This window comes from Dermacentor andersoni, chromosome 1 (assembly GCF_023375885.2).
Source record: "Dermacentor andersoni chromosome 1, qqDerAnde1_hic_scaffold, whole genome shotgun sequence".
Lineage (NCBI taxonomy): Eukaryota > Metazoa > Arthropoda > Arachnida > Ixodida > Ixodidae > Dermacentor > Dermacentor andersoni.
The window spans coordinates 344,161,013-344,175,889 of NC_092814.1; the positions used below are offsets into that span (position 1 = coordinate 344,161,013).

At 46.8% G+C, this 14,877-nt stretch overlaps 5 non-coding genes across 5 annotated transcripts; all 5 read right to left on the reverse strand.

Annotated features, from left to right (window-relative positions):
* Positions 1–7,545: 7,545 nt before the first annotated feature.
* On the reverse strand, positions 7,546–7,618 carry TRNAV-CAC (transfer RNA valine (anticodon CAC)). The gene has a single exon. It is a non-coding gene; the product is annotated as a tRNA-Val (tRNA).
* A 79-nt stretch (positions 7,619–7,697) lies between these two features.
* On the reverse strand, positions 7,698–7,770 carry TRNAV-CAC (transfer RNA valine (anticodon CAC)). Its single transcript has one exon. It is a non-coding gene; the product is annotated as a tRNA-Val (tRNA).
* Positions 7,771–11,105: 3,335 nt separating this feature from the next.
* On the reverse strand, positions 11,106–11,179 carry TRNAV-CAC (transfer RNA valine (anticodon CAC)). Its single transcript has one exon. It is a non-coding gene; the product is annotated as a tRNA-Val (tRNA).
* Positions 11,180–11,258: 79 nt separating this feature from the next.
* Positions 11,259–11,331, reverse strand: TRNAV-CAC (transfer RNA valine (anticodon CAC)). Its single transcript has one exon. It is a non-coding gene; the product is annotated as a tRNA-Val (tRNA).
* Positions 11,332–11,410: 79 nt separating this feature from the next.
* TRNAM-CAU (transfer RNA methionine (anticodon CAU)) lies at positions 11,411–11,483 on the reverse strand. Its single transcript has one exon. It is a non-coding gene; the product is annotated as a tRNA-Met (tRNA).
* Between the last annotated feature and the right edge of the window lie 3,394 nt (positions 11,484–14,877).

Genomic DNA, 14,877 nt, shown 5'->3' on the forward strand with positions numbered 1-14,877 from the left:
GCACTCTTATCCCTTAGTGGGACATTTTTCACTCGATCAGCTACTAAGCAAGCACAATTAAAATCTCCAAGCATAATTATTTTTCTTTCACATATCAGGTACTGCTCGAGCCGTTCAAAAAACACGTCACGTTCATTTTCGGCGTTCGGCGCATATAGGCAGATTATTCGCCGGCAAGACTCGGACATAACAAAATCCACTAAAACAAATCTACCACTTTGGCACACAAGCACGGTCTCAACAACTATTCCTAAATTGTTTCTAATGAAAATGGCACATCCGCCTGACGTGCCGAAAGCATGAGAAACACAAACATCGTACCTTGCTCGGAAAGGCAGCTCCATGCGGTCAGTTTGTTCCTCGCTATCTATTTTCGTCTCTTGTACAGCTACTACATCCAAGTCGTTCTCCAAGAAAAGGCGATTTAGCTGATATTGTTTCTTTCTAGCATTTAAGCCTCGAACATTGATAGTCGCAATTTTTAGTGCTGTGCTGAGATTTCTCGCCATATATTAAAATTGCATATACGCCATGGTGCATACCTCGTGAGCGCAGGCACACCAGAAAGCCTGCAGCTTATTGCCAAGAAGCAAACCGATTCCCGATGCCTGCAATCCTCGACCTTCGGCTTGGGTTGCGCGGCAATAGGCTCCAATCATTGTCCTTATTCAATAGTTGATGTGCGTCGACGTAGTCCCTAAGGAACCGCAGAGCGCCAAAGCTCGCGGCTACGTTGACGGTTTCAACACCGCTTTTCTGCCTGGTGGAACGTTGGGCTTGGGTTTCAATGACGGGCGTCGAGTCACCACCGTTTTCGTTGGTGGTTCCACAGATCCAACGACGTCTTGTCTGTCCGCCTCGTCCGTTGTGGCTTCGCGTCCTCGTTTGCCGACTGCGCCTCCGGTGGATTGTACCGTGACGTCCATGCTTTCCGTGTGTTGGCTCGCTGGATCCTTTGAAGGTTCACCGTGTTCTGCGCCCACACTTGTCTTTTCAGGCACTTCCCTCACGTCGGGCTTTTCTACAAGGCTATGGTCTCCTTGCTGTTCATTTTCTTGCGGATACGAGGGCGTGTCTGCTGGTCGTATCTCCTTTTGAGTCACTTGACTCGACGTTCCTGCAGCTTCTTCCGCGTCGGCTTCGTCCATGACGAGCTCTGCTGCGTCAGTTTTTCCAACTGGTCCTGTTACACTTGCGTACGTCTTCACACACGAACTCTCGTCATGCCCAAAACGACGGCACCGAGCACATCGAGGGACACGGCAGTCGCGTAGTATATGTCCGGCGGTGTGACAGCGCAAACACACTGGTGCTCTTCCTGGCGCAATTAGCAGCGCCAGCTCCCCACCAACACGAAGCTGGTGTGGGAGGTCGTCAACCTTGACGCCTGGATGGAGCTTAATGCTCACCGTCCGCGTCGTCGTACTTTTCTCGTGGATGCCATTCACACGCCACTTTTCTTTCACGACGTCTGTTGCCGTCCCGAACATGGCTAGTGCAGCACGTACATCTTCATCGGGAACATTGAAAATCAGCCAGTGCAACTTCAGGCGCAGGGCTTGGTTCGCCGGGTCAACTGCAACACAGCGGCGACCCTTCACCTTCATTTCACCGATGGTGAGAGCCTTCTTCACGCCTTCCGCATTCTTGAAGGTGACGGCCCATACGTGACTCATCTGGTACGCCCCCAAGGCTAGCACCTCAGGGAGCAATGCCAGACGGTCCAACGTATCCCTGAAGTCTTCAACTCGATAAGGCCTGGCCCGAATATCGGCATGTAAAAATATGGTATTCAAAACTGTACGACCTGTAGGCAAGATGACCTCATAATCTTCACGTTCAGCAGGCGTCGCATTCCTGTTACCGCGGCTATTCATTGCCGCAAACACCGCCCCATCGGAGCACATGATGACCACGTCCGCTCTCTTCGACAGACGGAAGTGGAATACACCACGAGAACGTTTTTTTTTCTTTATTGCCTTTCTTTGACAACTGAAACAGACATACAGATGGCGTAAGGATGAGATGTACAGTGCTCTGGTGATATAACCGCCTGCCGTCATTTGGCAGGCGTGCATTGTTAGAACCGCTTTAGACAGACGAGTTCATTTAACAAGGTAGCCCATTCAGGCTTATCTAGTCGTGCATTGCAAGCCTCGCGAAAGAACAAAATACTTTCAGTAAAGTGCTCTCTAGCTGGGCGAATAACAAGTCTTTCATGCCTGACGTCCATGCGTGTTTTCCACAGGCTGTGTAGAATAAGCGCCATAAGCATATCATAAGGAACACCATCTTCACTGGCAATTGGAAGGAAACGGATGCCGTACGGTGTGACAGGCAACTCCTTTTTTAGTGTACGTTGCAGAATGTCCCACAAGAAGAGTGCATCCGAGCAATCCCAAAATTTGTGTTCGATCGTCTCTGGTTTTCTACACCTGCTGCAGTTGACCGACCATGCGACAAAGAGGCCTTTTTCTTCTAGCCAAGGTTTGACGGGAAAAGTTCCAGCATGCAATTGGAAGAAAAACGATTTAACCCCAGATCGCACTGGCATCTGTTTCACTCGCTTCAATACATCTGCTCCTGTGCTCGCTGAATACATAGATCGGTACAAAGGAACAGGCATACAAACGTCAACTAGGTCCTTATACAATTTTTTTCTTGCAACAATAGCAAGATAATCAAATGAAAAGCGAGCATGCAAGAATTCTACGGACCAAGCTACCTCCCGCAAAAATCCGCGGAGACTTGCGCCATTTGCCGTTCTTGAGGTTACGATAAATTGAGGTAACGCATTTCGTAAACGTAGTTGGCTCACTGTTCGCAAGAAGGGATCCTTCTGATCTCGCAAAAAAAAAGAAATCTTGAGACAACTTGCCTCAAAAACAAATGCGCCAAACCAAGGCCTCCTGACTTCACCGACCGAAATAAATTAGTGCGGCTCGTTCTCTCGCATGTGGATCCCCATATAAAAACAGCGCATGCTCTTTGTATCTTTTGGATGGTCATTCTTGACATGCACAGTGCTTGCAGTACATACCAGATTTTTGCAAAAAGGAAAACATTGCATACGGTTGATCGCGCGAAAATCGATAAATTTCTACCTCCGAACTTTGTTGTTTTAACTTTACCTTGCTCTAGATCTTCTTGCCCATAGTCTTTTGTACCATGATAATATTGCAGAGGTACCCCAAGGTACCGCGCAGGGGTCGTGGTACACTGCATATTTTCAAAAAATGCTGTTTTATCATTCCAATTACTATGCCAGATGCCCAATACTCCAGTTTATCGCACTTCCGGTGACCTTGCAGAATCTGTTCGTCACTTCTACTGCATTAGAGATGCTTTGCTTGTCTCGACAGAATATGGCGATATCGTCCGCGTACGCTAAGATTTTAACTTCTCTGGAGTCCATTGCAAATCCCCTTATGTTATTACTACTAATAACCTTTAAGCAAAATGGTTCCACGTACAATGCAAAAAGTAGAGACGATGAGGCGCATCCTTGGCGGAGTGCTGACTTAATTTCTATCATAGCCGTAGGCTGTTTGTTAACTATTAGTTTCGTAGATACGCCAGCGTAGCACATTTTAACACCTTGCAAAAGAACAGAACCTATCCTGGCATGTTTTAAAACAAGACAAAGGATTTCATGTGACACTCTGTCAAACGCTTTTTCAAGATCAAGTTGCAACAGTGCTACCTTTTCTGAGAAGGCGTCACAACTTTCCAATATTGTTCTCGCTACATGTATATTGGTGACAATGGATCGTCCTCTTATGCCACAAGAGTGGTGCGACCCTACTAATTGTTGTATCACATTTTGGAGTCTCCGTGCAAGAACCTTCGTGTATATTTTATAATCTGTGTTTGTGAGACTTATCGGGTGGTACGCCCCCTGTCGACAGTAGTACATGAGGGTCTTTGGACTTCGGTATCTACACCGTGTGACTCTGACGAAAAGAAGGGGCCAGCACGCAGTTCTCATACGCTTCCGCAATTACTTTACGAAGGGCAGTGGCTATGTCTTGCTTAAAAGCTTGGTAGAAAGCGGCGCTGAGACCGTCTGGCCCTGGCGTTTTTCCGGAACTTAGTGAGTCGATCGCACATTTTATTTCTTCTAATGTAATCGGTTCTTCGAACCTTTCCGTTACTTCCCTTTCAAGGCTTGGCAATAGCGGCAGGAATTCAGTATCGAATCCTTCATCGCGAATGCGTTCTTGCCCTAGTAGTTCGCAGTAATGCTCTTAAAAAGCCTGTCTTATTGTTTCTTTATCTCGTACAACCTCACTGCCGTATGTTACGGCTTGTTGCATATGGGTCGCAAGCCCCAAGGGTAGCGTTGGCCTGGCGGCCTGGGGCACAACTGGAAGCATCCGAAGGTCCTGGCAAAGCATGAGTCGACTGCTAACAGAACAACTTGTTTATTCTAGCATCGCAAAAGAGCGGCCGGTCAGATCGACCGAAGTGGAAAGACGGGAGAGCACGTTACTCGACAGAAGAAATCGGAGCCTCTCTCCTGGCGTCCGGGGGCAGCTGCTTTTATACTCTCGGAGTCGCGGGCAAGAAGGAACGTCTCTGGATGAGGCGCACGCGATGCGGGGCACGGACACGCTGAGAGGCACGTTGAGACGAGTAGGTGACGCATCCGCCGGGCCGGCGCCAGTCACACCTCCTCGCTTCACAGTTGGGGGAGCTCCTCTCCCCGGCTGCCGCGCTTTGACAAGCGTGGGCACCAACACGCACACACACACACACGAAGACACGTGGCATTGAAACATGCCTGGACGCGCTTGGCGGGGAGGCGTTGCGGCAGCGCTCAACGGGCCAAAATGTCCGCCGCTTTGAATGAAGCCCCGGCGTCCGTTGCATCCGCGCCGGCTATACCGCGCGTCGTAGGCGAAACAACAGGCTGTTATCTCGTTCCGCGAGGAATAAGCTCGTTCGTCCCCGAGTGAACGCTTCGTCGGCTGTTCACCGCACCATAACATTACTGCGCGTGCGCGTACGACGGCCCCTTTGTATCTTTCAGCTTCGACTAGTTCTAACTGGGATTTAATTTCTTTTATTTCCTTCGTATACTTTCCGGGACTGACATTCTCAACACTTAAATAAAAATTTAAATTATTTTGCATTTCTAATTTTTCTCTTTTCCTCTCGGCGCAAGGCACCAGACCTCTCTATGGGTAACATTTTAACGTCTTGTTTGAGGTTATCCCACGCTTCTGCATAACTTTTGCGTTCTGTCCCGAACAATCCGTGAAGGCTATCATTAACACCCATCAAAAATAATTCATCTTCTAAGAGCTTAAAGTTAAATTTCCACAACTCCCAGTTAAAACTGGTCGGCTTTTTCGGACCAACTACAATGTTGACTAAGCTGTGATCGGTAAACGAAACATGATTTACTTCATATAGAAAACACAATGGTATTATATCCGCTGAAACGTAGGCGCGATCCAACCTGGCATGACTATTTCGCTGATAGTGGGTGAATGGTGACATCTCTGCATTGGACATCACATCCCTAACAGCCTCTAAATTGTATTTTTCTATCGCTACGTTCAAAGACTGCACACTTGCATCATGAATAGGTGGCCTTCCCACTCTGTCTTTTACATTACAGACGCAGTTGAAATCACCCATCATCACAACAATTCGATCACACTGCAAATGGTTTTCAACACTTTCAAAGAAATTCTTTCGGTCGTTCACCTTGTTAGGCGCATACAAGCATATGACGCACCACTTAATATCACAGAAACATAAATCGCAAACAATAAGCCAGCCACTATCGTCTGTGAACACAGTTTCTACCGAGAAGCCTATAGCGCTTCTCAGAAAAAGCGCGCTACCACCTGAAGTACCGCATGCGTGCGAAACACACACGTAAAAACGTGGCCTAAATGAATGCAACATTTGATCTGTCCCTTCTTCACTATCGACTTTTGTTTCTTGTACACCGATTACGTCAAGATTCTTTTTCATGAGCAGGCGACAAAGCTGATATTGCTTGCGCCTTCCTGCAAGGCCTCGGACATTAATTGTACCAAATCGTAAGGCTGTGTCTAGACGTATTTTCATGGTAATGTGAGGAGGCGCGTGAGACTAAAGTCCTTCTTAAACAGACTACTGACACTCACTTTGTTCGAATGCGACGTCAGTCTTTACATCCTCCCCTCCTTCACCTCAGTACTCACACATACTGCGAACACTTGCTGGGGGCTCACGTCGGTCCCGACGCTGGCCCTTTCCTGCCAGGTGGGATATTAGGCGTCGGCTTGAAGCTCGACCGACGGCCACTCGGTGTTTTCGCAAGCGGTTCCTCGTGGCTTGATCCACTTGATCCTCCGTCCTTTTTCTCGTTAGCTTCGAGTGGATGTTTTACCGGGCCCGCTCCTTTAAGGGGCTCCGTCGTGTCCATGCGACTCGGAGAGTGTCCAAGCGATTCCGCAGGCTCGTTGCTTGTCTTGTTCTTGTCATTATTTTCCGCGTGCTGCTCTTTTTCTTTAGCTCGAGCGGGCTTCTCCTCTAATTCTTTGGTGTCCGCTTTCTTCGCTGGTTCACGGGTGCCTTCCTTTGGATCAGGACGTTGCACCACGCCACCTTTTCCAGCCGTCTCTTCAGCATCGAATGCGTCCATTGTGTTCTCCTGGATGACTTCATCACTTTTGGATGGTCCCGCCACATTCGCGTACGTTCGCACGCACGAGCTTTCGTCGTGCCCGAAGCGTCGACACAAAGCACAGCGCGGTACGCGACACTCTCGCCTAATATGACCTGTGCGATTACACCTCAGGCAGAGCGGGGCACGCCCAGGCGCAACCAGCAGTGTCATGATGCCGGTGACCCGAAGTTGATGCGGGAGGTCGTCTATGGTAACTCCGGGTTTCAGCTTCATCGATACGATGCGGGTTGACGAACCTTTATCGGTGATGCCTTGCACACGCCAGCGTTCCTTGAAGACATCCGTAACCTTCCCAAAAGGCGTGAGCGCGGCGCGGACGTCCTCATCTTGCACGTTGTGAAGGACCCAGTAGAGCTTAAGCCGCACATCCTGGCTGGCTGGGTTAACCACCAGGCAGCGACGCTCCTTAACCGTAATCTCTCCAAGGGCCACCATTTTCTTCATAGCATCTGGGCTTCTGAAAGTAACCGCCCACACGTGGTTCATCTGGAAAGCCCCCAAGGCGCAACCTCGGGAAGCAGACCCAGACGAACCAACGTGTCTCGAAAATCCTCGACTCGGTAGGGCCTTGCCTTTACGTCTCCGTGAAGAAAGAGCGTGTTGGCCACCCATGGTCCAGTAGGCAGAGGCGGCAAGTTAACTTGGTAGTCCTGGCTATCCATAGCAGCATTCCTGTTACCGCGGCTCCTCAGAGCCGCAAACACCACCCCAACGGAGCAAGGCATTCTGCGTCCGCACCGAACGGAAGCCGGAAGTAGAATCCCTACACCACGGGAACGGATCACGAGGAGGGCTATTTCGCTCCCTCTTTTCTTCTGCGTATTCCCGATCGCAAAGAAAACAAAAGTGTAACGCACTGTTCCCGCCCGGGATCGAACCGGGGACCTTGCGCGTGTGAAGCGCACTTTATAACCACTACACCACAGGAACGGAGCACGGAGGGGTGTATTTCTCTCCCTCTTTTCTTCTGCGTATTCGAGATCGCAAAGAAAACAAAAGTGTAACGCACTGTTCCCGCCCGGGATCGAACCGGGGACCTTGCGCGTGTGAAGCGCACGTGATAACCACTACACCACGGGAACGGTTTTTTTTTCTTTATTACCTGTTTTACACACAACGCACGTACAAAAAAAGGTAACACGTTTGCTCTCAGTAGAATATTCCACGCGTTAGAGTTAAAAACAGAAAGAGGTAGCTGTACTTTGGTAAAAACACCGGCTGCATATTGGGTAAAGCAGCTTGGTTAGGGGAACCGAACTGTGGCTAATTTGTCTAATATGGCTAGCCACGCTGGTGGCTCCCCTTTGGCCTTATGTATGTCACGTAGGTGCAGGATGTTTTCCACGAAATATTCCTGAGCAGAACGAGGTTGGAGAGCTTCATGCCTTACATCCATTCTTGTCCTCCAGACACTGTGCAAGCAGAGCAACATTATTGTGTCGCATGGCACGTCTCCCGTCTCTTCAAAAGGCAGAAAGCGAATACCGAATGGTGTCAGAGGGAATTCTTTTTTGATGGTTCTTTGTAGGATGTCCCACAAGAACACCGAGTCCCAACAATCTAGAAATATATGGTCTATAGTTTCCGGTTTATGGCATATACCGCAATCGATACTGCATGGTACAAACAAACCCTTCTCTTTTAGCCATGGTTTTACGGGAAGCGTGCCACTGTGCACAAGAAAGAAGAAAGATTTTGTAGTCGGCCTGATAGGCATTCTTTTTACACGTTTCAAGACATTGCGTTCAGGCCCTAGAGTGTATGTTGAGCGGTATATAGGCACGGGGCACAAAATATCCACGAGGTCTTTATACAATTTCTTCCGGCCGACAACAGACAAATATTCAAGTGAGAAATGGGCTTTGAGCAATCGAAAAGCGCTTACCACTTCGCGCATATATCCTTTCACCACTACTTGTGGTGTTCCACATGATGTAACAATGAACTCAGATAAGGCATTGTGTAGTTGGACGTGTATAACAGTTTGTAGAAATGCATTCCTTTGGTCGCGTAGGAAAATAAACCTTGAGACTACTTCTCTTAAAAACAAATTACACAAACCAAGGCCTCCGTTATTCACGGAATGAAATAAGTTTAGCGTGCTTGTACGTTCCCATCCCGATCCCCAAACAAACATTGCCAATACCCTGTGCAATTTTTGGACACACATCCTAGACATACATAATACTTGAAACATATAGAACACTTTAGCCACGAGGAATGAGTTACACACAGTTGCACGCGCAAACATTGAGAAGTTCCGTCCTCCCCAGTTTCTTGTTTGCTCGTTTGCCCGATCAGTATCTGCTGTCCACTGCTCAGTCGTGTCGCGGTAATGTTCGAGTGGTACGTCGAGGTAAGTAGCAGGTGTCTCGCTGAAATTTATAGTGTCAAAAATTTCTGGCGTAGATTCCCATTCACCATGCCAAAAACCTAAGCATTTCTGCCAGCTTATTGCACTTCCTGTAAAGCTGCAGAAAGTTCTTGCGGTATGCATAGCTTCCTGAATGCGTTCCTTGTCCGTGCAGAATACTGCGATATCGTCAGCATAGGATAAGACCTTTATTTCACGTGATAAGAGCCGGAAACCGCGTATCTTTTTATTCATCATTAGATTTAAACACAGCGGTTCGAGGTAAATTGCAAATAGCAATGAGCTGGCAGGGCATCCCTGTTTTACACCAGAGTATGCTGTAATGCTTTCGGTTAATTTTTTATTAATAATTAGTTTTGAAGAACACCCAGTGTAGGCCATTTTTACTCCATCATATATGATGTTACCTACGTTGATATGTTCTAAGAGGGAGAAAAGAATGCTGTGGGTTACCTTATCGAAAGCTTTTTCTAAGTCGAGTTGAATCATGGCTACCCGTCCGTGCATTAGGTCACATAGTTCCAATATACTTCTGGTCACATGAATATTCGTGATTATGGTTCTCCCTTTGATTCCACAAGTTTGATGTTCACCGACCAAGTTTGTAATCACGGTCTGAAGTCGCTTAGCTATAACTTTCATAAAAACCTTATAATCCGTGTTAGTTAGACTTATGGGTCGGTATGCTTCGGGTGACAGTAATTTTACAGGGTCCTTGGTCTTTGGTAGTAGTACGACGTGGCTTCTTTTAAATGACGGAGGCATCATTTTGGATTAATAAGCTTCTTCTATAACTCTGAGGAGCATTTTTGCCATTTGATGCTGAAAGAATTTATAAAAAGCGGCACCAAGCCCGTCGGGCCCCGGAGCTTTCCCTGTAGGCAAGTCATCTATCGCATTTTCCAGTTCACTAACACTTATTGGTGTTTAAATTTGTGTTTTTACTTCATCTTCTAATCGTGGCATCAATTTCAGAAAATGGGTGTCAAAGCCCTCTCGCACATTCGCCCCGCAGCCTAGCAAGTTTCTGAAACGTTGCACTAGCGCTCGTTCGATAAGCTTTTGGTCTGTGGAAAGCGCACCTTGGTAGCGCAGCTCTGTTATTGCGTTTCTCGTAGCGTAGCTTCTTTCGTCGCTTAACGGTCGCTTGGTAGGTGCTTCGCCCATCCAGAGCCGCTCGGCACGCGACCTTATCATCGCACCTTGATATTTTTCCGAATCAATAATTTCAAGTTGCCTTTTCACTTCTTTAACTTTGTTTGCAAGCAGGCGGGGAACAGTGCTTTCCGCATTTAAGAGATAGTCTAGAGTACGCTGCAACTCGGTTTCTTTCTGTCTTGCCTTGTAGCGCACGACACTAGCTCTTTCGATTGCGCTCATCTTAACTTCACACTTAAAGTGCTCCCACAACTCGACAGGGCTGATGAAGTCGTTTTCCTGCATTTCTTTAATTTTTGCCGTTATTACTTCGACAAAGATTTCGTCTTGCAGGAGACTATCATTGAATTTCCAGAGGTCCCAATTAAAGGTGCTCGTTTTACGCTTTGTGCCTATTGTAACAGTCACTAAGCTATGATCGCTAAAGCTTACATGCTTAACGGCATATGTTGTGCAAAAAGATAAGAGGCTTGCTGTCAGATATACTCGGTCAAGTCGGGCGTGGCTTGTACCTTGGAAATGCGTGAACTGAACTCGCTTTTCTCGCAGTACATCGCCTATATCAATTAGGTCGTAAGTTGCAACGCGCTCTTATCATGTATCGGTAGGTTCTTGGCGTTGTCTTCAGCCATGCATACACAATTGAAGTCCCCTAATAGTAACACATTTCTTTCGCATTTCAAGAAGGCTTCGATGTATCGGAAAAAATCTAAACGCTCACTAGTTTTGTTTGGTGCATAAAGGCAAATAATTCGCCATAGTGCCTCTTTAACATAAAAATCGCAAAGTACTACACCACGGGAACGGAGCACGCCTCAGGCTATTTTGCTCCCCGTTTTATTCTGCATGTATGCGATTTAAATAGAAAAAGAAAAGGATGTACATTATTCCCGCCCGGGATCGAACCGGGGGGCCTTGCGCGTGTGAGGCGCACGTGATAACCGCTACACCACGGGAACCGAGCACGCCTCAGGCTATTTTGCTCCCCGTTTTGTTCTGCATGTATGCGATTTAAATAGAAAAAGAAAGGAAGTACATTGTTCCCGCCCGGGATCGAACCGGGGGCCTTGCGCGTGTGAGGCGCACGTGATAACCGCTACACCACGGGAACCGAGCACGGAGGGGTATATTTCTCTCCCTCTTTTCTTCTGCGTATTCGAGATCGCAAAGAAAACAAAAGTGTAACGCACTGTTCCCGCCCGGGATCGAACCGGGGACCTTGCGCGTATGAAGCGCACGTGATAACCACTACACCACGGGAACTTTTTTTTTCTTTATTACCGGTTTTGCAACGACAATACACTTACAACACATGAAAAGTCAAGACGGGGTTACAATACAATTTGTCAACACATTGAGATAAAAGCCATCAGTTGTCTTCTGACTGACGTTGTCACTTAAAATCCCTTTAGTGTGACTAAGGTTTCTACCCTGGCTACCCAGGGAGAAAGACATTCTTTTGTTTTTTCCACTTCTACTAACCGAGCAATGCTCTCTCTAAAGTACAGCCTTGCTGGTCTTGCCTCCGGTTCACAGTAGAAGCCAGTCATTCTTGAGCGCCATATACTGTGCAGGCCTGTCAGCATGATTAGATCGAAAGGTACACCTTCTTCGTTGTCTATCGCAAAGTACCTAATTCCATGCGTGTCTAGTGGGAATTCGTTTTTGATTGTCCTCTGCAACACATCCCAGAAGAACACCGCTTCCCAACAGTGAAGGAAAACGTGGTCGATCGTTTCCGGCTTTTTGCAAATTATGCAGTGAGACCCCCATGGCATATAAAACCCACACGCCTCAAAGAAGGTTGTTACCGGGAGAGTTCCGGTATGCAGTTTGAAAAAGAAAGTTTTTGCACTTGGTGCTACTTGCATTCTTTTAACCCGTTCGAGTACGTTCTGACCCAGGCCTGCACTGTATATCACCCTGTACAACGGGATTGGCAACACTATATCACATAAGTCTTTATACAGTTTCCTGTTTTTAACAGAATATAAAGATTCATTAGAAAAACGCACACTCAAAAATCGCACACTCGCTACTACTTCCCGAAAATAACCTTGTGCCGTCCCCGTCAGAACTTGCGTGCTAATAACATATTCAGGTAGCAGTCGCCCTAATCTGGCCTGGCACACCGTTTGCAGAAATGGGTCGCTGACCTCGCGAAAAAAGAAAAATCTATTAACTAATTGTTTGACAAAAAGGTGTGCCAGTCCAAGTCCCCCACACTTCACACTCCTGAACAAATTTGTGCGACTGCACCTTTCCCACGTCGATCCCCACACAAAGGTCGCAAAAACCCTATGAAGTTTCTGCACATTTACCCTAGAACAGTGCATCACTTGTATCACATACCATAGCTTAGCCACAAAAAACATGTTACACACGGTTGCCCTCGCAAGCATAGAGAGATAATTCGCCCTCCAAGCATTCGCCTTTTCGCGTAAGAGTTCTGCTTGTTGCTGCCAGTAGTCATTATTATTTTTGTAGAACTCAAGTGACACACCAAGGTACTTCACAGGCGTTTTCTGCCATACAACATTGGCAAAAATGCCCGGGGTGAACGGCCACACGCCGTGCCCAAATCCCAGACACTTTCCCCAGTTTACTCGGCTTCCTGTAACGTCGCTGAAAAATTTAACACTTCGAATGGTTTCTTCAATGCCTTCGTAGTCAATACAACATACCGCCACATCATCGGCATATGCGAGCAGTTTTACCTCTGAAGATTGTAAACGAAAACCACGGATAGAATTATTTTCAATTATTGACAAACATAATGTTTCAATATATATACAAAACAAAAGTGGACTGATGGGACAGCCTTGACGCACGGAACGCTGCACTTTAATGGGGGCCCCCAATTCTTTGTTAATAATTAGTCTGGTAGAGCAGTTCTGATACGCCAGAGCTACACTATCCGTGATGACGGATCCGACATTAATGTGTTCCAACACTGCAAACAAAATAGCATGCGCTACGCAATCAAATGCCTTCTCCAGATCCAATTGAAGTATGGCCACACACGCTTCAAGGGAGTCACAACATTCAAGAACTGAGCGCATCTTGTGAACATTCGTCGCAATAGTGCGACCCTTAATTCCACACGTTCGGTGTGGGCCGACTATGTCTTTAACAACCGACTGAAGTCTAGCTGCTAAGACTTTCATTAGTATCTTATAGTCTACATTTGTGAGTGCTATTGGTCTGTATGATGTTACACTTTTCAACTTATCTACATCCTCTGTCTTCGGAATCAACACCGTGTGTGATTGACCGAAAGATGGCGGTAACGCCTTACCATCGTACGCTTCGTTGAAAATTGCTACAAGTACTGCTGACAATTCCTTTTTAAACCGCTTGTACCACAGAGCGCAAAGCCCATCAGGGCCCGGTGACTTGCCAGGATTCAAACTGTCAATTGCGCGTTCCACTTCAAAAACAGTTATCGGCGTTTCTAATGCAACTTTTCTTTCTTCAGTCAGTTGAGGCATTCTTTTCAAGAAGTTCGTCTTAAACCGTTCTAGGTCCACCTGCCTAAATGCGAACAGATTTTCGTAGTGTTCAAAAAACGCACGTGCGATACTATCATTATCTGTAACTTCGTTACCACCCACCTCGATCACGTCAATATGATTACGTCGAGCGTGCGATTTTTCCAGTCCGAGCGCCCTTTTTGTGGGCGCCTCCCCTATCGCAAAGGATTCGGCTCGAGCACGAACTATCGCTCCGCGATAGCGTTCCTCATCATGCAGTTCAAGTTTCTGTTTAATATTCCGTATGTCGCTTTTGTATGCTCCCGGTTCTTGGCACTCCAGTTCTGTCAGCTTTTCCAAGATTATTCGCAGTTCCTTCTCTTTCTTTTTTGTTTTATGCATTATTGAGACGGAACGAACGATGGCTTTCATTTTAATGCACTGTTTAAACACTTCCCATCGATCTTTTAATTCACCCTCGCCTCTCATTAGAATTTTTTTGATGCAGTCCGATACATATTCTCCGAAACTTTCGTCAGTAGTTAAGTTTGAATTCATTTTCCACAGCTCCCAAGAGAAGCTGCCGCCTTTTTTCTTCCTTCCTAAGTCACATTTACCCAAGCAATTATCAGTGAAGGAAATAGGATATACACCGTAACTATTACAAATTGGTATTGCTTGAAGCGACAAGTAAATACGATCTAAGCGCGCATGGCTGTTTCCTTGAAAGTGCGTGAAACGCACATTTCGCCTCCCTATCATACATTCCGCCACATCCGCTAATTCGCATTCAGTAATTATCTCGTTCAAGACATCCCTACTTTTATCGCTCCTTAAACCTCTATTAGACCGATCTCGGGCATTGAGAACACAATTAAAATCACCTAACAGCACCATCTTCGTTTCAGAAGATATATACTCTTTTAACATGGAAAAAAACAAAACCCGTTCCTCCAACGCATTTGGTGCATAAATACATACCACCCGCCATTCAATTCCATGCAAAGCAAAATCACAGAAAACTAATCTGCCAGTTGGACATGAATAAAAACCTTTAACCGTTATACCGGGTAATTTTCTAACAAACAGCACGTAGCCCGCCGACGTCCCTAAGGCGTGGCTCACTACCGCGTAGTAGCGTGGCGTAAACCGCTGCACCATGCTGCGGGTCTCTTCATCACCAT